Source organism: Ambystoma mexicanum, chromosome 10, assembly GCF_040938575.1.
Source record: "Ambystoma mexicanum isolate Mex_15411 chromosome 10, UKY_AmexF1_1, whole genome shotgun sequence".
NCBI lineage: Eukaryota > Metazoa > Chordata > Amphibia > Caudata > Ambystomatidae > Ambystoma > Ambystoma mexicanum.
In genome coordinates this window covers 184897539-184924398 of record NC_090932.1, presented here as the reverse complement: position 1 = coordinate 184924398, position 26860 = coordinate 184897539, and the positions used below count along the sequence as shown (strand labels likewise).

Genomic DNA, 26860 nt, shown 5'->3' with positions numbered 1-26860 from the left:
TTAGTGTGCAATAGTTTGCTCAAGAAATGGGTCACTAACGCTTCCTCCTTCTCCCGAGCCAAATCTAGAATTGGCTCAGGCTGTGCATTCACATGGGAAGTATTTTCCTTTTGCATTAAATGTGCTGCCAGTTTCCCAAGTCACAGCCTCTTGACATAGACAGAGACGCATGCATACTCTAGTGCCCGGCGCAGAACCTAGATATATTCGTCTTGCTGATATATTGCATATTTTATTTTTATATCATTAGGCAGATTAAATGAGAGTACACATATTACTGTCAAACAGCCCAACACCACCTTTGAAATAGTGTACAGCAGTGTGTCAGAATAAATGGAGGTGTGCAGATTAGGCATACGTCCGCACTCGCTCCGTTTGTATTATGTTTATTAAAGAAAACACTGAACGTGATTTCAAGGAGACGCATTAATTTCCATTCCTGGCTGTGAGAATACTCTGCTTTGGTGATGCAGCAGGTCACGAAGGTGCTCAGGAAGTCAGGTTGCATTTGCAAACACATTTCTTTTATGGCACTCAGAGGCGCCTTTCATATGCATGATGGAACGTTTCCAGTTTCCAACTGAAAGAGCTTGCAACGCACAAGTTACCTTGCAAATCTGTGATAGTTAAACTAGTGAGCAACACAAATCATCCATTTAAAGACTATCTTGAGATGCAAAAAAATAAAGTCGCTTTATGTCACTAATGAAGTTTTCAACATCATGATTAACAACGAGCTGCAGGTTTGTTCCAAAGAATCTGCATATCTGTTTGTTTATTACACAACTTCTTTTATTACATGTCTTAAATCACTGAAAGTACAGTGGGCTTAAATAGATTTTTCAGGTTGAAATTATCTTGCATTCTGGGACTTATAGTTTACCTACCATTTGAGATGTAAAAATTATGCAAGCACTTTGAAGAAATAGAGGAAGGTGATCAGGTAGCAGTATTTGCCAATGCACTAATCAAACCCATTTTAAACTTAGCTCTAGGTTCTTAAGGAGATGAATATCTGAGACGCCTGGATGTATTGTGCAGGAGTAATGAAGTCCATAAAACAATTGCAAACAGTACAACACAACACTGAAGGTACCTTGTCGAATTAGAAGAAAATGGGGTAAGTGCCAAAATCATTGAAAACTGTGGATGCCATTGACAATATTCTCCCTTTCCCCTTTTATCCTTGCTTTCCCCTATCCTCATATCCGCCCCTGTCACCCCAGAATGTGATTTTGCTCTGTAGTCCTGTTGAAATAACAGGGCAGATCCACATAAAGAGGGGATTTGGGTTCATACACTTCCCATGGCAACATGTGCCTTGACACACTGCTACATATTATGATCGATTCTTGTATGAAATGTCACAATACAGTGATGTTGTAACCATATTTTTCTTACTGTACTGAGGGATAATGCTTTATGATGCCACTTCCTGTGATGTCACACGGGGCGGGCCCACATGACCACTTCCTGTGATGTCATTCTTGGGGTGTGGCATTGTGATGTCACTTCCGCTACCATTTTGGTGAAATGACGTCCCTGCCACCTATCCCCTGCTGGATTATAATCTTGTTTACTGATGTGGCTGGGACCGCCCCAATTGCTGTGCTCTAATAAACTGCGATCTTTGTGTTTCCAAACTTTGTAACTACTTCTGTGTGGATTATTATGAGTATTGATTATTGAGCAGAGGGGGCAGTGTGGGGGACCACCCAGCTAAATAGGCCAGTCGAGCATTGTTTTTAATGTAATATTTAGGCCCATTGAGGAGGATGCGGCAGGTTATTTTTATGCTTGTAACTGCAGGATGTACTCCGAAGTATGGTAGTTGATCTCTTTGTTTGATAACATCCGGTTCGGAGGTTGCACCAATTCTTATACGCATTTCGGTCACTGCGTGAGTGTCTGTCAGTTCTGAGCGGCAGAGGGCAGGCACACTATCCATCCCGCGTGGATGCATCTGCCCCTCTCGAGTGCTGTGTAAATTGATGCCGAGCACGTGCTGGCCCGGCGCCTGCCGCAGCTGACGTTAGTTAGGAAGCAGTGCTTTTGGCCCTGCGGACTTCTTTACCCCGTGTCTTTGGGGCCGGCGCGTGCCGCAGCTGACGCGAGAGAGGCAGAGAGCCAGCCTTTCTACCAGGCTGACGTCCTAGGCCGCGTGTCTCGAGCACCGGCGCACCGCTTGCCTCAGAGTTCACATGCAGTTGTTTCCATCCTGTGACCCTGCCTTGGGATCCATCCCATGCGTGAGTGGCGCAACGGGCAGTTCTGAGAAGGGCACAGACAATACAACGAAAGTGTCGGGTGGGGGGTCTATTTTGGGGCAGGGGGGCAGACTCTTTAAACGGGATTAAGATGACGGTGTTCTGTTATAAAATATAAGCAGATTTTCTACTGCTTATATTTTCTATTAAAGCAGTCACCTTAATCCCTTTTTACCTGGAGCCCTACGGGGCCGCATCCCTAGGTGGGGGGCCCAGAAACAATATGTGTAACTGAAAAAGTTTGAATACCACTGTACTAATGTAAAACCTTTCATTGTGAGCACCTGCGTTCTTATTAGTACAGTTTTGGGCAATTGAAATCGTGATGGGGTGCTAGTACTTGGATGTCGGGGGGTTGATTGGAAGGGTCTGGTGGACAGGAGACTGCTCATTCTCACCACCGTTCTTCAGTGTGTGGTTTCAGACGCAAAGCAGAGAGGTAACTGCTTGTAACATTGAAGCTGCACTAGAATAGTCTTATTAGAATGTGTAAAGAAGTTAGGTGCCACCACACAAGCCAGCCCATGGGTCCCTCCCCCACAGTCTCTGAAGTGACAACCTCACCCCACATTTGAAGCATTAGACCTCCCTGGTATGTTAGCCTTGGGTGCACCCATGGGCTTCAGGCACATGATTTAGGCTGAACCAGACAGTAACTTGCATGAAAATACACATGAGCCGCTGGCCCACCCACCCCTGGCCCAGCACAAGGTCAAAGGGCTGTGCTAGCATGCTCAAATTCATCGCAAGGGGCAGGAGGTGGATACGTTTGCCAACAGAGGGCACTGTACATTTGTTGGGCATAGCCCGCCTACTCCCTGTGGTTTTGACATCCGTAGATGCGCCCTTGCCCTTAATGTGAAGGGCAGCAGCAGTGGGGTTGGATTATGTGGGATGGTGGAGGTCTACTCTCTCCATGCTGGCTTGTACCCTCCTCCGAGGGCTGGGCATATCGGCTCATCCACTGCCTGCCTTGAGCAGCTGTGCCCGAGGTGCTCTTGTGGATTTGACGGCTGTGGCCAAGCGCCAAGCTCCAGGGGTGCGGTTGGTCAGCAGAAGCCGTGCCCTCATGGAGAGCCAGACCGCACTCACTGGCGAATCCTTGACCCAGATGTCCAGCAGTGTCCTTGGCTCAGAGTCCAATGGAAAGCTTTTGCTTTGTCACTATTTATAGTCTGATGTTGCAATTGCTTAGTTGGAAGGCAGTGTGTGCCCTCCCTCCTCTTCTCCCCCTTTATGATTAGATTGGATGGTATCAGGGCAGTGGTTTTCAAACTTTTCCACATCTATCTGCCTATGTTTCATTTTAAAAGCAGTCTCTGTACTCGCTTTTTGGAGAGCCTCGTACCCCCCCCACCCCACTCCCAGCCAGATATTCTTTCTGGCCCATGTTGGGGGGGGGGGGGGCAGACCTACAATTTGAAGACCACTGTTATTAGGGTGAAGGTGCACAAGGGGCGTGATGGAAGGGATCGTGTGCAGGATTGTAGGGTTGGTGGAGCCAGGGTTTTAGGGAACGTCTATATAACAGATGCCCAGTGAGTGTCTGAGTGTAAATCACAAGATCATTGAATGTAGGCATGGCAAGACCATTTTAAGGGATTTTGGGGCCGAGGGCACAGAACACATTGCCCCCCTACCCTGAAACAAACAACATTCAAGGGATCCAAGAATCCCTTGTCGTGCACTATCCTCACTGCCACTTCGTCACAATCCCAGCCCATAGCTTGATATGGTGTCCTGGCAGCGAATGAAATAGGCAAGGGAACTCCATTGAAAACCGTTTACCACTTTCATTGGGGATGACAAGCATGGGACATTTGAAGGCTAACATTAGGACGAGGGTACTCGTGTTCTAGTGTATGCACAGAACGCATTATACCAACAGCAGCCACAAGGAAGGTATAAGGTTGTAAAGACCAGTAGCTATATGAAGAAGTTACACATACCCCAGCATAGACCGAAATCAGCCTGGAATCTACCAGCATAGCGCACAATAGCACAGATGGGGGTATGGATTAGAAGTGGCACTCGTAGATTTAGTTTGGAAGAGAATCACTGTTTTCAAGAGGTGTCGTCATTACCTTGTGTGCTCTATGCACATGGTCACTATTATTTTACACGATGCACCACTGCAGCCAGTTACACCACGAGTGAGGATTTAATGAATAGCAATGAGATTTAAATCACGTCTAGGGGCTGGCAATTTTGAAATATTTAGGAACTGGCACGTTTTACAGGTTGGGGACTGTAAAGTTAAATGTGTTCACATAATCACATACTTTGGGTTTTACTAGTGTGTTTTAAAGATTTAAATTCACCCCAAAAAATAAACTGTGATACATTGACCTGCGGACACTAATTGTTTGTCAAAAACGTGCAGATTTTATTAATGGTCTTAAGAAAGAACTTGGAAATTGTTGACAAAAAGCAAGCCATTTTTTTGTGTCAAAAAAGGAGACCTAAAAATAAGCTTACTAGAGGCCGGTGACATTTGCTGTGCTCTCTGCCATCTATGACCCTTTCACATCAAATGGCTTTTGTGGCAAGCCAAAAGAAGAACTCTGACCAAAGGACATGTTTTACATAGTTTCTATTTAAATTAAAACATCTCCCTGGCCCTACTACCAAAAGGAAGTTCCCTCTCTAACAAAACTAAACTAAGGTGCTCATTTATCGTCAAAATCAACAGCTTAGCAAAACTTAAAAGAAAATAGGTGGAGTGCCCTCACTCTTGGTTCTCCGCTAAGGGGTCTCTGGTTCTCCCAGTAATCACTTATGGGTCTGGATCCAATAGCTGAAATAAGTAATAGTTCTTTTCAAAGAAAAAAGTCCTTGTCGGTGTATCAGATTGTAGAGGAGGTCCCAGATATGACCTGCACCCCTGCCCCCCATTGAGAGTTGCCAGTAAGGTACTCGCCGTGGTACGTGACGTATGAGGAGCAAATGAACCAACAGAGAGCCGCACTGGGACTCTCCCCCTTGTACGCAAGGAGATCAATACCGGTTGAAGCAGCCATAACGCGACAACCCTGGGCAGCATGATACCCTATCAGACAGCCATACCAGCCACTGATACGAAATGAGGAATACCTGCACACGGTCCACGAGGAGACCCCTAAAGCCTTAAAGGAAGGCCAATGAAAATACACCAAGGGCCCGAGCAGCCCCGAGAACAAACAGACTCAGCTACTGAAAGCACGAATGCCAGTACTAGTAACTGCAAGGATAATGATAATGGATGCAGGGGAGAGACACTGTTAAAACGTAAGAATGGTGCCATAAGACAAGATGGAAGCAACCGCCCTGTTGAATGTGTGTAAATAAGCTTGAAAAGCAAGAGGCTAAGAAATCGATACTGCTTGCAATGCCTAGTAGAAGAGTAGAGCGGCAAGCGCCAACCATATATCTACCTCAATACTGCACAATGTACACGTGCGACTCCATTTTGGGAAAGCAGAAATGTACCCAGGCGGCCAAAGGCCTGACAGGCCGAGTTTAGAAACCCAGCAAAGACCAGAGAAGGAGTGGAATCGAAACTCAACAAAGAGAGGCTTATGCCGGGGAGATCGAGGTCAACCAGAGAAGGGGAGGAGAGCATGAGCTCACGAGACTCCAACTACAGAGAATACCAGCCTGCCCGTGAAGGTCAAGATAAGAGGCCCATGCAGGTGGCCAAGCGCACACAGAATTAAATGCACAAAAGGTTGGAAACTGAAGCAGATTCACGGTGAACCAACACGTGACCAGACGGGCGCGAAGATGTACCACTGCCTGATGTCATCCAGAACCAGGGGGTGCCATAACCTTTCCTGATAAGACTACAGATCCGAGGCCATACCCAGCCAACTAATTGACACACACAGCCCTAAACACTGATTGATGGAAGGGAGGAAAGGTGAATCTTGGGACACTAGGCACCTGGGTGTCTACTCATCATGCTGCTAATTAAAATGGAGATTTATGTTTAGGGGTGTAACTTGCCCAATCACAAGGGACCATGTAATCTAGGGTCCTATAGACACTGTAACCAATGAGACGTCGTACTTGTAGTGACGTCAATCACGTATGTTGTAGAGGGAAGGGCGTAGACGCCCACCCGATAAGAGTTATCCAATCCACTTGCGTTATTTCCATATACAGATATAGCACCTATACGTAAGTTACCTTTCCCAACCAATTGTATTGCATGATGATTTTTTGTAGAATTAGACGTCAATGATGACGGATTTTGCCCATAAAAGAGGCTGTTTGATGAATGTTCGAGGAAGTCGGGGTAAGGCAGGTGTTCGGGATGCTGCCGATTTCCATAAGCTGATGTATATATCATTTGCCAACTCACTGAGTCCTGATTATTGAACCTTGCTGGAGTATGTGAATCCTGCACTCTGTCCTCGCATGGTGCAGCTATCTTGTATTACTAGTTTTTGAGGGTGAGTACTGACCAATGGGCCCGTCAGTAATTTCCTCTCCTCGTCAACACTTGGTAGCGTGAGGATGGTTTCGGCCATCGATTATAGATCATCGATTGATATAGTACAAGACACCTTTAGACCGACGGCACAAAATAACTCTGGGCCTTCGGTTACATCACGAGTCCTTTCGCTATTCCGGCTGAGTAGGCTGAGAAGCTCCCCGTGGACAATGATAGTGTAATCATTCCCAAAAAGTCTGCAGAGGGTCTGAAGGAACCCGCCTTTCCAAGCATAACCCTTCACATTCCCACGGGCAGCGGATCGGACAAAAACCATAAAAGCAGGAAGAGGAAGGGGCGGTGATCCTGAAGTTCCAGAGAGGAAAAGAGGCGATCTGTGAGAGAAAACAACGAAACTCGTTACCTTGGCAAATGTCTTATAGGCCTTAGAGTAAGAAGGGGAAAGGTAACGGAGAGTGGTGGAGAAGATTAATACAGTTAAAAGTAGGAAAGACTGTAGAGATATAGAGGGTAAAAACCCGGGCACCTGAAGTGATTGGGAAAAATACTAGGGGGGCACCCGAGAAAAAAAACTGTAAGGAATACCGGGGGGCACCCAAGAGGAATACTGGGGGGGCACCCGAGAAAAAAACTAAGGAATACCGGGGGGGCACCCGAGAGAAAATTGTAAAATTCGCCTTTTTCCTGCGCTTTAAAGAGTGGTCAGAAGGAACTTGAACCCAGAGCCCACAGAGGGGGGACTTTAGGCTACGATGACGTTTAAAGACTTCATAAAGGGGTTAGTTCAAATCCCATGATGGGGTAACAATTAGAAGGCAGGTATACGAATGACCAGCTGACGTCTGTCTAGTCTGTCAAGCATCGGTCCTATATGTCCTCTTATGTCCTTTATATGTCAAATGTGAAATTGTTGTACTGTTTTAATTGTAATGCATTTTGGTTTTATGCAATTCCGTAATTGAGAGGGAATCACCACTGAATTGAGAAGTGTTGAGCAAAACTGCTGGTGTAGAGCTTGGCAGAAAAGTTGGATTGGAGCTTGCGTATGTGGTGCTCGCTCATAGTAGTAAAAAGTTAAAAACTGTGTGAATATTGTTGGAGACGAAAATAAGAATAGAGGAAGTTACCCCGCTTGCACACTTATGCAAGCAGTTGCCAAAGCACGCAACAAAATTGAAGAAATATAGCCAGGAGTGGGTTAAGGGCACCGCAAATAAAATGTTTATGCCGTGGCCCCAAAATGGGTCATTGTCAAACGCTGTTTTACAGCACATGACCACCTTCCTAAATGCCACATATAGCGGGAAGAAGCTCGAAAAACGCCTTGCTGTTCTCGAGCTTTGGAAAATGTTTGAACAAGCAAAAGAAGAACAACCCCCCGCAGACTGGATATTAAATGTATGTACTGAGGGGGGGTGAGACGCCAACCGCGCCACCTGCCCCGCCGGAACCAGTTGTTGAGGGAAGTAAGTCAGAGGGTCTTTACCCACTAAGAGAGCTTAAGGCAGCCACAGGTTATAGCAACCCTGCATATGAGTCACCTGCGTGTAGCAGTGACGAGACGAAAGAAGGAACAGGAAATTGACTCGGCCTCCACAGTCCCATGGGGAAAAGAGGCGAGGTGAGGAAAGGAAGAACCAGGCACAAAGGAGTGCACCTCTAGGTAGAGAGAGAGAGAGAGAGAGAGAGAGAGAGAGAGAGAGAGAGGGAAAGAAGCGGAAAGGAACCGATGAGTTAACATGTACAAAGGACGAATGGATGGGAGGGCAGATACTGTTGAAGTTAGATGGAAAAGGAAGTGATGGTGCAAGGCCGAGTGAACGGTCTGATGAGGCGCAAAGAAAGGAAAAGGAAAAAGAAGTGGACATAAGAAACGAAAGGGCAAGAAAGAAGGATAGGTTGTGGCAAGAACAACTATATCGCGAAGAGCAAGGTATACCGCTCAGTCGCACACAATATGCAGCCTATGAAAAGTACAGGCAGAACATGCTTAGGTTAGAGGAAGAGAAGAGAGTGCACGAAAGAAAGGTAAAAAAAGCGAGAAGACGAGGAAAGTAGAGGGACAAAGGAACGTAGAGATGAACGGATGAGGGAAGTTGATAAGGCTAGAAAGGAAGCGAAGAGAAATGGATGAGGAAGCAGAACGTAAACGCAGGCAAAGGGTGCGAGATTTAGAATATTTGCAACGGGAAGTGAAAAAACCCAATCCTGTTGTAGACTGGGAAGACATAGAAGAGTTCTTCCCTGCAAGCGATGCGGTACCAGTTAGAAGCGGGACAATTATTGATGATGACTTCGACACCAGAAGCATCAGGGAAGCGATTGATAAAATATATGATGAGATGGGAGTGGAACAAATCTCCCAAGAGGGAAGGGAAGATGAGCGCTTAGAGAGCACTCAGCTATGTGACACTGAGGATGTCACCCAAAGTAGTGGGAGTAGGGGACGTTCCCTAGATAGACTAGAAGTTGGGCAGAATGAAGTTGATGCAAGAAGCTGTGTAAACTGGTAGTATTCAGAGTCAGACTCTGATGGAGAAGCGGAGGAAGTGGCGTATGACGAAGGGAGGCGGTCGAAAAGCAGCACCCAGGGAACCGAGAGATACGATGGTCAGATGCAAGTGGGTCCCATAGATAGGACACCGAAGTCCGCTGGACAGTCCAGCCGACATGAAGAGACACCCCACGGTCGGAGGGGGGCGTCGGTACCTGCCTATACAGATAGGCTAAGGGCATTGCCAGGTAGAAGGCAAGGCAGGAACACCGCCCAGGCAAGAGACTGAGGAGGGATAGAGAAGGAAAAGGAGGATTGCACATTCCAATTCCCACTGTTAGAAAAGGGGGGAGCAAGACTGCAGTATATTCCATGGCCACACATGGACCAAGAGAATCTTAAAAACAAGCTTCCAATGCTGACCTCAGGAGCCGGAAAGTGGATACATGAGCTAGAGAAAATGACGGGGGGGGCGTCACCCTAGCCATAGGGGACATTAAGGGTCTTCTAATTGCTATACTTGGCGAAAGGATACCCCAGGGTAACCATAACTAACACCTCTCATGACGGAGCGCCATTTAACAACTGTAGAGCAGCAGTGTGGAAAGCACTGCATACACTATATCCAGACACATCTGATATGGGAGCTATAATGACTCGAAAAATGAAGGACTCAGAGGATCCTTTGCTTTATATTCAGAATTTTCAAGACGCACGGGTGCTCGAAACGCATGAGTCTTGGACAAAATCTATCCCTGTATTCTACCATATATTGTGCCAAGGGTTGCCTGAACCAGTGCAGAAACAGCTCAAAAAATTGGTAGGAGTAGAAGCTAAACCATGGGCCAAAATCCAGTTGACGATTGCCCATTACTGTAGATTGTTGCAAGAAAAGAATCGGAAGAAAGAGGCAACACGTAAGGGAGAGCAGGCGAAGCTAGTGCAAAGGAAGCTCTCAAAGTATGCTCTCGAGGGAGCCATGCTAACAAGCCCAGCCGAATCAAGTGCACAACATGCAACTAACCCGCTGCAGACCAATCAGGGTAACGCGGGATATTACCCGAGAGGAAGGGGATTTGGAGGAAGAGGATGGCAGAGCAATCAGGGAGTCTTTAGAGGTATCCAAGAAGGTTTTCAAAATGTTCAAGGTGGTATCCGGAGCGCACCAATGGGCAGTCCAACTATGTCAGATGGACAGATGGCCCGACCACCGCCAGTGTGTTGGCTGTGTGGAGTGACAGGACATGTGGCGTGCATGTGCAAGAGCCAAAGCATGTGGAAAAACAACCAAGGGATGGGGCAGGCACGGTGAGTCAACTTGCTACCCCACAACAGGGCAATGCACAAAACTATACCGTGCAGCAGCAGGCGGTTGGCTTGCAGCAAGATGCACAGCAAATGGTCCAACCACTGAACATGGGGAATGTACCACAAGGGCAACCCCAGCAGACACCGCCGCAAGTGTCTCAGGGCACTAATTCCGGCGGGGGAAACCCACAGGTATACAGTGGACCGAACCTATATATGAAATAGGACAGCTCACAGGGGACTCTGATGTGTTCTATCCTATCAGTGACACCAGACTCAAACAGGGAACCTAGGGTAAATGTCACCATAGGGGGGAAAGAATATTCCTTCTTAGTTGACACGGGTGCAACGCGCTCGTGCATACGAGAAGGCAAGTTCTCCTTGTCCGGCGAGGCAATAGATACCCAGAGTTTTACTGGAGCTCATAGCAGAGTTCCCTTTACTGATGCACTCCCAGTCTCCGTGGGAGAGTTTGACATGAATGTACCTTTATTGTATTCTCGTCAGTCCCCAGTAAATATCGTGGGTCGGGACTTGATGACAAAGTTGAATACGACCCATATGGCGTATGAGTGCTTATGGCGGGGTTGCCAGGCCTCGCAGACAAAACTATGAGAACTCCGGATGAGTTTCTATTCAGGCCAAGAATACCCATGCACGAAGAGGAGGGACAAGTATTTCCCTTAATGATACACTATGCCGCAGTGCGAGGAAAAGTGGTATTGGTTGAGGGATGCGACGATGAGGGCAGACCTTGGTGTGCGATTGTCGCCATCGAAGAAGGGTATCGAGCGACTGACGTCATCGATGACGATCTGTTTGAAGAACACCATGACCTAGAAGAGACGCGAGTGGAAGTGCGTCTCATATTTTGGGTCAAAATGATCAGGTGGGAGGTACCGCAGAGGATGATGTTAGCATTAGTACGTCCAGAATACTTGGATAACGACATGGCCCTGGTGCCGGCCAAGGTATGGACTACAGGGCCCTATGACGTAGGTCTCCTGAAAGGGACCGGCGAAGTAAAAATTAAATTGAAACCAGGAGCAACTCTGCCGCGGGCAAGGCAATATCCCATGTCCAGAGAAGCGGATGAAGGGATCACAAAGACAATCTCTGCCATGATGGAGCAGGGCATTTTAGTGACGTCAGAATCACCTTGCAAAATGGTGATTTATCCTGTCAAGAAATCAAAGGGAGGGTCCTGGCGTTTAATCCAGGATTTACGAGCCCTAAACTACATAGTCGAAGCAGAGTTCCCTCTAGTCCCGAATCCATCCACAATTTTGTGCAACATACCCACTGAGGCAAAATACTTCACGGTGATCGATTTGAAAAATGCATTTTTCTCGATCCCACTACACCATGACTCAGAAGACCTGACGTCATTTACCTTCAGACAAATGCGCCTGAAAAGTACGAGGTTGCCACAGGGGTATTCCGAGTCTCCATCTATTTTCAACAGAGTCCTGCAAATGGACCTAAGCAATATTCCAGTGGACAGTGTTGTTTTGCAGTATGTAGATGACATTCTAATCTGCAGCGTCACTGAGGAACAATGCAGGCGCGACTCTGTCCAGCTATTGACTATTGGCTGAGAAGGGGTACAAAGTGGACAAGGACAAGTTGCAATACTGCCAACAGGAGGTGCTGTACATAGGGCAACTGATCTCACATGAGGGGAAAAAGGTAACCCCAGAAAGGGCTGAGGCTATCATGAACACGGCCAAGCCACGCACAGTAAAGCAAATGCAAAGCTTCCTAGGCCTGTGCAACTATGTCAGAGCATGGATCTTTGACTACAGCTCGTATACCAAACCCTTGTTGCTGGCCCTTAAAAAGGCCCAGGTGACGAGAGAAGAAATTGAATGGAATGAAGCGATGGAGAAAGGGTTTACAGAACTCAAGGGGGCAATTTGTAAGGACCCAGTCCTCAGGATTCCTAACTATGCTGAGGAATTCTGTCTGTTTTCTCATACTGATGGCGATTTTATGACGGTAGTGCTAGCGCAGCGAACCTCACTGGGCTATAAACCCCTAGCCTATTACAGCAGGAGTCTGGACCCGGTTATGAAGGGCCACTTCCCATCCAAACAAAATCTAGCTGCCACCGTGTTCGCCATTGAGAAGGCATCATGCGTTGTGATGGTGTGTTCCATGACATTATATGTTGAACACTCGCTATTCGCCATACTAGAGAAGCCAAAGGGCACGCTGACTTCTCAGAGAGCATCTGCCTACAAGGTGATTATCTGCAATCCATCGATCAAAATAGTGCGATGCAAAATGGTGAACCATGCTATGTTTATTGCTGAGCCAGTCAAAGAGGGAGAATCTGTGCATGACTGTGCGAACTATGAAGAATACTATGATGAGATCCCCAGGATCAAGGAAAATGCCCTGCCAAGTGGAGAGATCGTCTTTATTGACGGGTCTACTAGAATCGACCAAGAAGACGGACAAAGGTATACAGGCGTGGCCGTAGTGAAACACATGGCGAATGGAGAGTTCCAAGTACTTGTCAGTGCACGAATACCATCTCATTATTCGGCGCAGGCTGCAGAGCTACTGGCGCCGATACTCGTCATTGAGAACCATGCAGACCAAGAAGTAACAGTGTACAGCGACTCCGCCTATGTGACGTCAACAGTGCACGCAGGAGTAGCGCGCTGGAAGAGGAGGGGCTACCTCTGAGCAGACGGCACGCCAGTGCAACACGCAGCCTTGTTGGACAGGCTGATAAAAGCACTACAGCTCCCAGTGGGCATAGCAATCATAAAATGCACCGCTCATACCAAAGGGACAGATTTTGTGTCACGTGGAAATCATGAAGCGGACACGGAAGCCAAACGTATGGCATCCAAAACTGAAACAATCATGGATGTGGAGGTGGCACTTACCCATGAACGAATGATGGTAGCACAAGCCACTCCAGAAGCCTATAGCAATATGGGGCAGTCTCAATTGATGGAGCTCCAGGGGGAGGCACCTCAGGAGGAGAAAAATTTATGGAAGCGTCAAGGGTGTTCTTTAAACCCCTCTGATGGATTGTGGAGGCAAGACAGCACTGGTAAACCAGTAATGCCCGTCGCCCTTCTAAATGTAGCGCTAGAACAGCTTCACTACCCGATTCATATGTCAAAAGAAATTCTTGCTGCAACGCCCGCGGAAGACTGGTTTATACCGAATTTAGCCGAGCATGTTGCATTCTTTGTGGTAAACTGCATTGTCAGCCAGCAATTCACTTCTGGGCACACATTAAAAGTAGTGAGAGGAGTCATCCCCAGACCAAATGGACCTTTCCAGCACCTACATGTTGATTATGTCGATATGATTCAGGTGTGTAATGGGTACAGGTATTTACTTGTGGTGGTGTGTCCCTTATCCAGATGGGTAGAAGCAGGCCCCTGTACACACCCTGACGCTGCCTGTGCTGCCAAATTCATGGTGAGGGAGGTTTTCCCTAGGTGGGGGGGTGTGTGAGGTTATGAGGTCAGACAATGGGCCTCATTTCATGAATGCAGTGTTCGAACAGATTAGCTTGTTGCTTGGTATAAAGCACAAATTCTCGTCGGCGTATCACCCAGAGGGAAACGGGATATGTGAACGGATCAACGGCTTGCTTAAGGAAAGGATAGCCAAGTTGAAGCTCACATTAAGAAAGGGATGGATGCACTGCCTACCACTGGCATTGTATGCGCCTCGGAACCAACCAGGCTCCGACCATCATCTTACGCCGCACGAAATAATTACTGGGAGAAGAATGAGAACTCCCTTTACCCCCCCCCCCCCCCCCCCCCCCCGAGACAGAGCTAGATGTGATGCCCAGTCAACTAGGGAGGTTCTAGGAGAGGAGATGAAAGCCTATATGGATTGTCTCACAACAAGTGCCACTGTCATTGCAGGCCAGCTACAGCGACGGCGGAAAGGGGACAGCACAGCACAAACCACTGCAGATAGTGCTGATGCAGGAACAGCTCTCAGCCTTGGCGCACCCCTTGTCTTCCCTGGAGACAGAGTTCTGGTAAAGAACTTTGCGAGAAAGATATGGGACGAGCCGAGGTTTAATGGCCCGTTCATCGTAGAGGACTGCACCCCGTCAGCTGTCAAGCTCAAAGGCAGAAGAGCCTGGATCTTCCTGAACAATATAAAACCTTTTATAGGAGAGAGCACTCCTACTACATCTACTGCCGAGGAATCCACAGACAACGGGGAAAGACCACAGCACGTGCAGACAAGGTCTTTGCAAGGAAGAAAGACGCACAAGCAGAAAACACAAGCTAAGGAGCTCACTGTGAAAATTGTGGCTGTACACTGAACTTCTCCTCCAGGCACTGAATGAGGTACAAGACCTTCAAATGAACGCATAGTGCAGCTGAACTCGCAGGGTAAAGGAAAAAGTCGCACACTCTGAACCTGCAGTGACACTGATAGCTTGATCACGTTGAGCCACAAAGCATTGAACACGAACTCTCAGACTCTGATAAACTGTAAAAACAGGACACTCTTGTAAACTAAAACTGGTATCCTGAAGCATCCAGTATCAAGACTCTGTTCGCAGACATATGGTTCACCCCGCAGAAGTCTCAAGTGGGATGTACTCACCTATTTTCGGCTAGTAGTACTGTCCTATCCGTCACTCATAGGGAGAGAAAAGTGTCACAGAATATATTCAGAATCCAGAAAATAAGATAATCAGGCAACTACTGACTGTCATCGCAGAGGTCTTCGCCGAGTTGCCCGAGCACAGTGAACAAAAGACTAATGCTCCCGCCTCAAGCAGTTATTGACAACAATTATATACAACATCCTGATTAGACTAGTCACAGACTATACAGAAATGGTGGGAAGGCCTGCTGATGTCGATGTTGGTCCTTCCTTAGAGATCCAGTCAATTTCCTATACATGAAGACTCTTCTCAATGGCATTATGCTCCAAGTGGAACTGTCCCACTTCCAGCGAGAATTCCTAAGGAGATTCCTATGAGACTTTTCAGCAAGGGACAGATCGAGGAGGCAAAGACAGATTACACTGCATGAAAGGCCTGTGACCTAAGAGCCAAAGCGTCAGAGCAAATGTCATTAACACACAAAGACAGTCGGTATGCGTTTCGTGTTTTCTTTCATCTCATTGAAAACTTTCCAGAATTAGTGGGCAGACCCCACAACATTGATGTGCCCACTTTTCTTAATGATCCAGCAAAAAATGCCCAATTGAATAGGCTCCTGAGGGCTATTGCATCACAACTAAGAAGCAATTATGGACATCCACTGCTAAGAAGAGCCTTAGAAGGGGGAGATCCAAGATAAAACTTTCCATCATCCCCCAGCCGGGGACAGAGCAAGGAAACAAAGACACAGTTCTTTATGCTTCCAACGTAGAACGGACCGAAAAGGCAGAAACAAGGACAGCAACATCTTGAACTTCTTTTCCTATTTTTTCTATTTTTTGCATCATCGTTCCATAGTGGAGTAAATGGGAGAGAGACTGTTCACCAACTCGACCTCGAAAGACCAAGTGAAAGGAACTGAGACACGAACTTCACCGCCGCGTTACTTTTTTCAACCTTTTTCTTAATTTGTCCTACCTTCTCATATGTTCACTTCTATTTTTATTTTTATTTTTTCAAAATGTTATTTTGCCTGATTTGTAGCGAATCCATCCTTTCATGGTGTCACAGAAAACAAGGTCTTGTATGTCCCCAGGGCCCAGGCGAGTTGGAAGAGTGCCCTGGGCATACGCTGGCCATACAAATACATGATAATTATGATGTGTTGAAAACGATAGTCTAACCTTTTTCCATAGTTTAGTAAAGGAACTGTACTCCATACTCAGAGACTATCATCATCAGCACTCATAAGACGGGGGACATTGAACTGCACTTATCCCTTTAGTGTTTATTGAACTTTGAACAACGAAAACAGAATAAGAAGAAAAATAAACTATTGACTGTGGACGTATTTGAAATGGGGGCTCAAAACAGTAACTTAGTCATGCCACCAGTGGAAGGGCGCCCACGGTTCCCTGGAAGGAGATGCTGCAAGCTGTCTTTCAAGGCCGTCATATGTATATGCATTGTGATTATTGTAGTATTTTTATCGGTAACTATTAGAACTGCATTTTTTATTGGTGCACAAAGCGTCCCAATGTCTGTGCATCCACCAGGTAATGAACGTCTGGGCCCACAAAAGCACCCAGACCTTATATTGTCATCCCTGTTCCAAGAAAAACTGATGATAAAGCAAATGATTTACAGTTGAATGTAATTAGCAGTAACACGTATACACTTGAAGTAATGAATGGTGAGACAGGCTGGAGACAGGGTCGTCAGCACGGAATGAATGATAGCATAGCATTGTCGACGGCACGCACCCATACACTGAGTGCACACAAACAAGAGCAAGTGTCAATGGCTACGAAACCGCAGGCCAAACCAACGGAAAGAGAGAAATCACCTGTGGAACAAGCAGCTCCAGAAAGCAGGGAGCAACGTGAGAAACCGAACCAAAGTGAAATAGCAAAATCACTCAATAGAACAGAGGAAGCAACGAAAGAACTCACTAAGAAAACACATGCAGTAGTTGAGTATGCGTTTCCACTCATACTTAGAGCAAAGAAGCTACAGGAGGAGCTGAGCAAGACAACCACCACAACTGTGATAGCGAGCACGCCAGCTCCAACGCCAGAAGTAACTACTGAGCCTACAACACAGCCACATGTTGGAAGGATGATAAATCACATGTGGTGGGAGGAGGTCTACAAAAGAATGCAGGAGGGAAGGAAAAGAAGTGCATAAATAGCCAACCACAGAGAAACGCTAAGGATCAAGAGAAGTCCATATGAAACCGATAACGAGTTAAACGATTACTTGGACAGTACGGCCCATCTTGGAAACATATGGTACCAGCACATGAAGGAAGTTGGACGAAGGCAATCAGAAGGAGAATATTTCGTCTGTGCACTCCTGCCGTACAGCATGGGCAAGTCCAAAATCTTTGTGGCTGTAGAAATAGATGTCCCCATAGCACTCTGCATGTCACATGTGGCAATGTGTAACAGGGGACAATTCATGGGGAGAGACGCCTCGTTGATATGGGCCAACGAAAAAGACTACCCTGATGAAGACGGATATGTCTAGGACATCAAAACAAGAAACAGGGCGCACCCCAAGAATCATGTGAATAGATATGAGAAGCCTGGCGTCGAAGGATCAGGAATAAGGTGGGAAATAAACTCAAGACTGAATTTCCAAGGGAAAACAGCAGAAGAAGCGCAAATATGGAAGAACCGAGGCCAAATGCAGATCTGGGGATCAGTTGTTTCCCCCCCGACGGTTGAGAAGAAGGAGTTGTAATCTGCAGAGCTTGGATGGTTCTTGGAGCCTGCCAAGAAGCCATAGAAAACTGTCAAAGACTATGTAAACCACCCTGGCCAAAATTGGTAAAGCGGTTAACGTGGGTCAAAGACAGAGGAGGCCCCCTGCAAATAGTACCGCTGGAAAACCCAAAACTGTGCTTTAGAAGTAATGGCACGAGAAAAACGGGGGAGAATCAAAACTGCGGCCGAATATTCGAAGCCCCAGGGATGTCGCAAGGGACTGCGGTCTTGATGGACCACTATTGGGCATGTGGATCCAAGGCCTACATAAGACTACCGAGGAACTGAGGAGGCATATGCACACTGGTAAACGTCCACGTTCCTGCACTAGTGATCCCAAAAAATGAACTGAATTTGGACAGTTTCCCGAAAGCAGACGCTCACCTGAGGAAAAGGAGGTCTGTGGAACTAATGTCAAGGATGAAGAGAGAGAATTACTTCTCCACCAAATCAGAGAACGCATTTTATGCCATTCCCTACAAACACAGGCTGTTTAGCCTGACTTCATCCGTATTTACAACAATACTTTTGCCGCACATCCAGGTTGGTGCAAATAACAAGTGGTTGCAGATAACGAGATGGGAGTTACTGCAAACCATCAATACCATCATAAAAGGGTTCAACGCAATCAAGGAAGAACTGAGGGCAGTCAGGTTGATGACCCTCCAGAACAGATATGTGCTTGACATGATCACCGCAATGGATGGAGGTGGTTGCGCAAAAATTAGAGAATCATGTTGCACATTTATATCATCACACGACAAAGAAAATGCAACCCTCACAGAGGCCATAGAGGTGTTAACAACCCTGAAAAATGAGATGACCGATGAGACAGATGAAGTGGACGACGGCATCTGGTTTGGGAACCTATTCTCATGGGTCCCGCAATGGATGGCAGATATATTCAAGTTCCTGGGGGCTTTGCTAGCAATGGTGTTGCTAGGAGTCTGTGTTATCAAGATAATCATCACACAGTGCCAGAAAACAGCAAAGAAGGCCATTGGGATGAAAATTATGGTCGATGTCGAGCCAGTCTGGAAGCCCAGAGACCTGACAGATGAGGAAATAAAGGACTTTGTGAAGTCCAGTGAATTTGCACCAGAAGGAACAAAATTCACTTATCCCAAGAAATGAAGAAGGTACGAAGGCAAATGGATTTACTGCAGTCCAAATGGACAATGCCATTTGATGACCTGAAACAAAGATGAGCATGTGAGAACAGCAGGAAGTGTGAAAGGAGTGATAAAGATATGGACACCAAAATTGCATACTTTCACGCCTTCTTATGTAAACCCAGGAGACGATGAGCAAGAAGCTGAGGAATCAAAGAAACTGAATATAAAGGAGGAAGCAGGAGTGGTCGATGAACCGACAAGAGGGGGGGGGGAGTGTAGAGGAGGTCCCAGATATGACCTGCACCCCCGCCCCCCATTGCGAGTTGCCAGTAAGGTACTCGCCGTGGTATGGGACGCATGAGGAGCAAATGAACCAACAGAGAGCCGCACTGGGACTCTGTCCCTTGTACGTAAGGAGATCAATACCGGTTGAAGCAGCCACAACGCGACAACCCTGGGCAGCACGATACCCTATCAGACAGCCATACCAGCCACTGATACGAAATGAGGAATACCTGCACACGGTCCACGAGGAGACCCCTAAAGCCTTAATGGAAGGCCAATGAAAATACACCAAGGGCCCGAGCAGCCCCGAGAACAAACAGACTCAGCTACTGAAAGCACGAATACCAGTACTAGTAACTGCAAGGATAATGATAATGGATGCAGGGGAGAGACACTGTTAAAACATAAGAGAATGGTGCCATAAGACAAGATGGAAGCAACCGCCCTGCTGAATGTGTGTAAATAAGCTTGAAATGCAAAAGGCTAAGAAAATCGATACTGCTTGCAATGCCTAGTAGAAGAGTAGAGCGGCAAGCGCCAACCATATATCTACCTCAATACTGCACAATGTACACGTGCGACTCCATTCTGTGAAAGCAGAAATGTACCCAGGCGGCCAAAGGCCCGACAGGCCGAGTTTAGAAACCCAGCAAAGACCAGAGAAGGAGCAGAATCGAAACTCAACAAAGAGAGGCTTATGCCGGGGAGATCGAGGTCAACCAGAGAAGGGGAGGTGAGCATGAGCTCACGAGACTCCAACTACAGAGAATACCAGCCCGCCCGTGGAGGTCAAGATAAGAGAGGCCCATGCAGGTGGCCAAGCGCCCACAGAATTAAATGCACAAAAGGTTGGAAACTGAAGCAGATTCACGGTGAACCAACACGTGACCAGACAGGTGCAAAGATGTACCACCGCCTGATGTCATCCAGAACCAGGGGGTGCCATAACTTTTCCTGATAAGAGACTACAGATCCGAGGCCATACCCAGCCAACTAATTGACACACAGCCCTAAAACACTGATTGATGGAAGGGAGGAAGGGTGAATCTTGGGACACTAGGCACCTGGGTGTCTACTCTGCATGCTGGTAATTAAAATGGAGATTTATGTTTAGGGGTGTAACTTGCCCAATCACACGGGACCATGTAATCTAGGGTCCTATAGACACTGTAACCAATGAGACGACGTACTTGTAGTGACGTCAATCGCGTGTGTTGTAGAGAGAAGGGTGTAGACGCCCATCCGATAAGAGTTATCCAATCCACTTGCGTTATTTCCATATACAGATATAGCACCTATACGTAAGTTACCTTTCCCAACCAATTGTATTGCATGATGATTTTTTGTAGAATTAGTGTGTTATATATGGGCTGCCAGTGGCATGGGAATATTATGTTAGTTGCTATGGTTCTGGTGTGCATTTCTAGTTTGTTGCCATTGGTCACTTTAAGACTGATGTCACAAGGTGCTGCTTTGGAACCTGGACCTTGTTATGCTTTGTAGTTGATCAGTTGGAGTTATGATGCTGTGCTGGCTGGGGGTCTCTCTTATGTATCCTGCATGTCCCTATTAAATATACTTGGAAGTACGCATTACCTACCGTGTGTGGCCTCCTTTCATAACATTGGCGACGAGGATGGGATGCAGGACGCAGTGAGGAAGAGTTGAATACTGAGAACCCCAGCAGGGAGAGACCTTGGCGCTTTCCAGGTCCCGCTTAGACGCCCCACGCATCAGTGATCCGTGGCTCTCCACAAAGCGCAGCATCTGGAAGGATTTCAGTGGCCGAGGAGCCGCAGGGACGTTACTCACACGAGCAACTTGGTGAAGATTGCCGGCGGCGAGAAAAGAAAGGGAGCAGTTCTTGCACGAACTGCCAGGCGAGGGTGGAAGGACCTCCTGCCGGTCCGTGCCCTGCAAACATAGGACGAGCGGACCGTTCCCAACACGAGCAACTTGGTGAGGATTGCCGGCGGCGAGAAAAGAAAGGGAGCAGTTCTTGCACGAATTACCAGGCGAGGGTGGAAGGACCTCCTGCCGGTCTGTGCCTTGCAAACGTAGGACGAGCGGACCAGGAAGTAAATCGAAAAAAAAATAAAAACTGTGGCCCATTGGTGGCTGAGCGTAAGCCCGTTGGCTGTGTTACGCTCTGCCGTGGAAGGAACCCGACGTCTCTCTTCGTATTGAAGCAGGACGCATATGCACTCTGCCCATGTGACACGTGTGGCCCGTGTCAGGCCAATTGCCTTAATATCGGCAAGAGAAGGAAGGGAAAATCTGCGGGGGGTCACGTGTGTTGCCTCCAGGAAGCATTACGTAATTACGCATGGTTCGCTCGGCGCTGGATTGAAGGGAAGGCTTATCTGTCCTGTTTATTCTGCCCAGGGCACATCCTGGAAGGCGGACTGGAGTGCGTGTTCATTCTGGAGAGCAGCGACTGGGCTACTGAGATGTGTTCATTGGTGGAGCCGTAAGACATAATAATTTTGGGTTGCCCAAATAAGGAGGTACACGGTTCTGCTTTCTGTGGTGTAACCCCTGAATGTAACAGTAGACAGTACATTTTCCTGTTGATGCTCATGCATTTCTATATTTGGGATATTGTCACTCTTAAGTGTATTGTGTGTTGCCTAGTAGTCATGGCTCTGTCGGGTGTCCCAGGACCACAGATGTTCTTACCTACCCCAGGCCAGCCTAGGATTAAGTGTGGTCCATGGAAACGGGGATTCTTACATTATGTCAAGGCAACTTGTGGCAATGGAATGTCTACAGAGAGAAAGGTGTCCATGTTAATGCACTTTTTGGGATATGAGGGCCAGAGGATTTATGAGACACTGCCTGATGTTGGGGGCATTGGATGCGGAAGGGGGTGGAAATGACTTTGATGCGGCTTTGCTGAAATTGGATAAACATTTTGAGTAATAAATTAGCACTGTTTTGGAGCGTTACCATTTTGGGATGAGGTTTCAGCATGATGGGGAGACTGTGGAAGACTAAATCACAGCGCTGAGACATTTGTCATTAAACTGTAAATTTGGTGGGGGTTTGGATGAACATATAAGGGATCAATTTATGTTGCATTGCTCAAATGACAAGATTCGGGAGGAGGTATGGCTGAAGGATGATCCTAACTTAGATGAAGTCATATCCATTGCTAAAAAGGTTGAGCATACCATGCAATGTGTGGCAAAGCTGGGTACCAGAGAAACAAAGTCCTCGCAGGCCATTGAAGTGTTAAAGATTGGTGAAAGTAGAAAGGGGGGGGACTAAGGATAAAAAGAAGCCGAAAAACAGAAATGTGAAGGGAAATGATGTTGTCCAAGGGAAAAGTACTGGATGTCAGGGTCAGATGGGCGGTAAGAATGCCCAAAGAGATGTTACCCAGAGAGGTCCAAGGAGAGATGATCGTTTGTGTTTTAGGTGTGGAAGCGCACGCCATTTGTCAACGTCCCCAATATGTCCTGGGAGGCGGGCGAAGTGCTGTTTATGTAAGAAGTGGGGACATTTCGAAAATTGCTGCAAGAATGACCAGATTGGTGGAGGGAGAACAACCATGTTTGTTGAGGAATGCGATGTGGGATCATCTGGAGAGGGTGAAGAATCCGAGTGTGAGGTTGTCACAGTCATATGGTCAAATGTTTGGAGAGTGAGGAGTGTGAGAACCCTGCTGCTTGGATCAAAGTGAATGGTCAACAAGTAAAAATGTTGGCTGACTCGTGCTCGAAGATAGCTTTGATGTCCAAAGCTACCTATGAGAATGTAGTACAAGGGCGGTTGGAGGATTTAATTCCCTCTGACAAGGATCCAGGAGACTATAATGGGGGAAGAATAGAGGTGCTGGGATGTTGTATGGCCCATTTTTCCTTTAAGGGGAGGACGACCTATGGTAAGATATATGTTGCAAAGAAGGGAGAAACGTTACTTGGCTGGAGGGAACAAAGGTTTGGGCATCAGACTAGACCCGAATACTGAGGAACAAGTTCTAAATATTGGTAACATGATGGAAAATGGTGAGGTGGGAGATGACATGAAAGATTTGATAGTAAGATACCCAAAGGTTTTCAATAATGGTATAGGATGTCTTAGGGGCATGGTGCACAGGATTACGCTTAAGGATATCAGTAGGCCAGTTTGTGCAAAGCTCAGACTTTTACCCATTAATATGCGTGATGCTGTGAAAGGGGAACTTAGGAAGCTAGAAAAGGCCGGTATTATTGAACCAGCCAAAGCTGTAGAGTGGATATCCCCCATGGTATTAGTAAGAAAAACCAGTGGAGAACTAAGAGTTTGCATAGATTTGAGGGAACTCAATAAATGTGTCATAGCAGATCGCCACCCACTTCCCAACATGGATGAGTTACTGAGTAGGATTAGTAATTCTAAATTCTTTGCAAAATTGGACATGGCAAGTGCATAGCATCAGATTGTTTTGGATGATGAATCACGTAAACTCACTGCTTTTATAACATACGAAGGAATCTATCAATTTCGCCGTATGCCCTTCGGGTTAATTTCTGCTTCATCAGTTTTTCAAAAAGTCATGGACAAGTTGTTGAGAGGGGTGAGTGACGTTTGGTGCGTCCAAGATGATGTGCTGGTGTGTGGGAAAAGTGAGGAAGCGTTGAAACAAAAAGGTAGAGACTGTCTTAAAGATATTCAAAGACAGAGGAATTACATTACGAGGAGAAAAATGTGTTTTTTTGCACCCGCTCGGTGGAGTATTTAGGTCACGAAATATCAGAAGAGGGTCTTAAACCAAAGAGATTTGGTGGATGGCATTAAAAGGATGCAAGTTCCAAGGAACAAGGCTGAATGAAGGTCATTTTTAGGCACCATAGAATTCTATCATCGTTTTGTAGAGAACTATGCTAATAAAATAACAAGTTTGAGAGCTTTGTTGAAGAAGGGTGTCGAATTTAACTGGGATAGTGAATGCCAGAAGGAATTTGATGAAATAAAATTGAGTATTGACATGGCGAAACCATTAGCTGATACCAAGAAAAGAACCATTCTTTCTGTGGATGCTAGTGAAAAGGGGATTGGCGTAGTGATGTCGCAAGTAAGTGGTGATGGCATGGAGGAAGTAGTGTTACATGCTTCATGGATGTTGAAAGGGGCTGAGTTGAACTATTCCGTTCTAGAGAAAGAGGCTTTAGCATGTCTTTGGGGAATTGCGAAACTTAAGAATTTTGTGTGGGGTCAGGAATTTACCCTTAGAACTGATCACAAGCCATTGAAGGCCATTTTTGAAAGCAAAGTACTGGACAAAGTTTCAAGAAGAGTTGCATGCTGGAAAACTAGGTTACAATGTCTTAAATTCAATATTGAGGTATTCCCTGGTAAAAATAACGTACAGGCGGATTATGCTTCAAGGTTAAGAGTTAGAAGTAACAATGGAGAAGATGACAAATATGTGGATAGTAGCAATATGGTATTTGCCACCACGGAAGGAGTAATACAGAAGGGGGAGTGGATTGAAGCTTTACAATTTGATGTGGGATGGAAGCGCATCACTGGTTTTGTCAAGGATGGATGGCCGGAGAAGATATTATTATCGGGAGAGGAAAGACCGTTATGGGAGGTGAGATGGGAACTGTCAGTGAGAGATGGGTTGTTATATCGTTGGGACAAGTTGGTTGTTCCTGGTAGTTTGAGGATGAGATTAGTGGACATTGCTCACATGGGTCATGTGGGCATTTCCAAAACCAAAGAAGTTATAAAGGCGGATTATTGGTGGCTAGCATGTGATCGTGAAATTGGGAAAACGGTTGGTGAGTGTGCAGTTTGCATAAAATCAGGAAATAATATTTCAACTATGGTTCAACCAGTGAGGAAAACAGCAGCACCGGAGGGTGTTTGGCAGGACCTTGCTATTGATGTGTTAGGGCCTGTTGATATGGGTAAAGGACGAGGAAGATTCATTATTGTTTTGATAGACATGTTCTCGAGGTGGACGGAGTTCAAAGTCGTGAGGGATGTTACGGGTCAATCTGTTGTGGAGTTCCTAGAGAATATTTTTGAAAGAGAGGGACTGCCAAGGTGTGTCCTTTCTGACAATGGTCCACAATTTATCAGTAAGGTGTTTCAAGAATACTTGTTTAAATGTGGAATAATGCATAAGAAGACGGCGTTATATTATCCACAAGGAAACGGTATGGTTGAGAGAATGAACCGATGCATAATGGAGGGAATTAGAGGAGCTAATGCATGTGGTAATGATAGTAACATTGCAGTCAAAGAGTGTTTGTATGCGTTGCGGATGGCTCCTAATGTTGAAACGGGAGTTAGTCCTTTTGAACTGATGAAGGGGCGAAAGGGGAACACCATGTTGTCACCTCCGTGGCTTGGTAGGGCGAGGGAAACTGATAAGGTGGTGGAGGAGGTGAGGATGAGGATGGAAGAATGGAAGGAGAAATGGGTCAAGAAAATGAATGAAAAAACTCCTATGAGGAAGAAAACTGAAGTTGGAGTGGGTGATTGGATTAGAATAAGGAAACCTGTGATCAATAAAAAAAAGGGGATCTTCTGTACTCTGATCCTGTTAGAGTTGTCCAAGTGTTCAAGGGAGCAGTTAGGATTGAAAGCGATCAAATCTGGAATTTATCAAGAGTCGCTAAGATAAGGAAATAGACACTGTGTTTATGTTTGCTAGTACGATAACTGCTGTTGGGATTTTGTAATGCATGTATGTATCCATTTATCTATATCTATTGTTTATTGTTTTTGTTAAATAAGGGAGGGGGGGGTGTTATATATGGGCTGCCAGTGGCATGGGAATGTTATGTTAGTTGCTATGGTTCTGTTGTGCATTTCTAGTTTGTTGCCATTGGTCACTTTAAGACTGATGTCACAATGTGCTGCTTTGGAACCTGGACCTTGTTATGCTTTGTAGTTGATCAGTTGGAGTTATGATGCAATGCTGGCCGGGGGTCTCTCTTATGTATCTTGCATGTCCCTATTAAATATACTTGGAAGTACCCATTACCTACCGTGTGCGGCCTCCTTTCATAACATAGACGTCAATGTCATCGGATTTTGCCCATAAAAGAGGCTGTTTGACGAATGTTCCAGGAAGTCGGGGTAAGGCAGGTGTTTGGGATGCTGCTGATTTCCATAAGCTGATGTATGTATCATTAAATGGACTTCCCTTTGCCAACTTACTGAGTCCTGATTATTGAACCTTGCTGGAGAATGTGAATCGTGCACTCTGTCCTCGCATAGTGCAGCTATCTTGTATTACTAGTTTTCGAGGGCGAGTACTGACCAATGGGACGTCAGTAATTTCCTCTCCTCGTCAATAGATTTCCTTAAGTTCCTTATGTTTCCCAAGTTCAACACCAAACGGTCTTAAGTTCCAGCAAACCAAAATGTCCAACTTTATTAAGATGGAGGATATTTTCCCTGATCACTCTCCGCCACTTTTGTTGGCCTATCCCCACTTGGTTCAGGTAGGGGAGCCTCAGTGCTCCCCTCGGTCTGCTCTCCGCTTTACTTGTGGGCCTGTGTGGTTCCTTTGGGGTTCCTCTGTCTCAATATCTCAATTCTAATCACTCTCTCTCAAAAATGGTTGAACCCTCTT

The 26860-nt window shown here is 46.3% G+C and overlaps 1 protein-coding gene across 1 annotated transcript in view; it reads left to right on the top strand.

The window, feature by feature from the left end:
* The window catches only part of GPAT4 (glycerol-3-phosphate acyltransferase 4), a 438091-nt gene that overhangs the window by 144142 nt on the left and 267089 nt on the right, over nucleotides 1–26860 (top strand). The window contains exon 2 of the mRNA XM_069617681.1: nucleotides 990–1120. The gene's annotated coding sequence lies outside the window, so the exon portion shown is untranslated. The remainder of the gene's footprint in view (nucleotides 1–989; nucleotides 1121–26860) is intronic.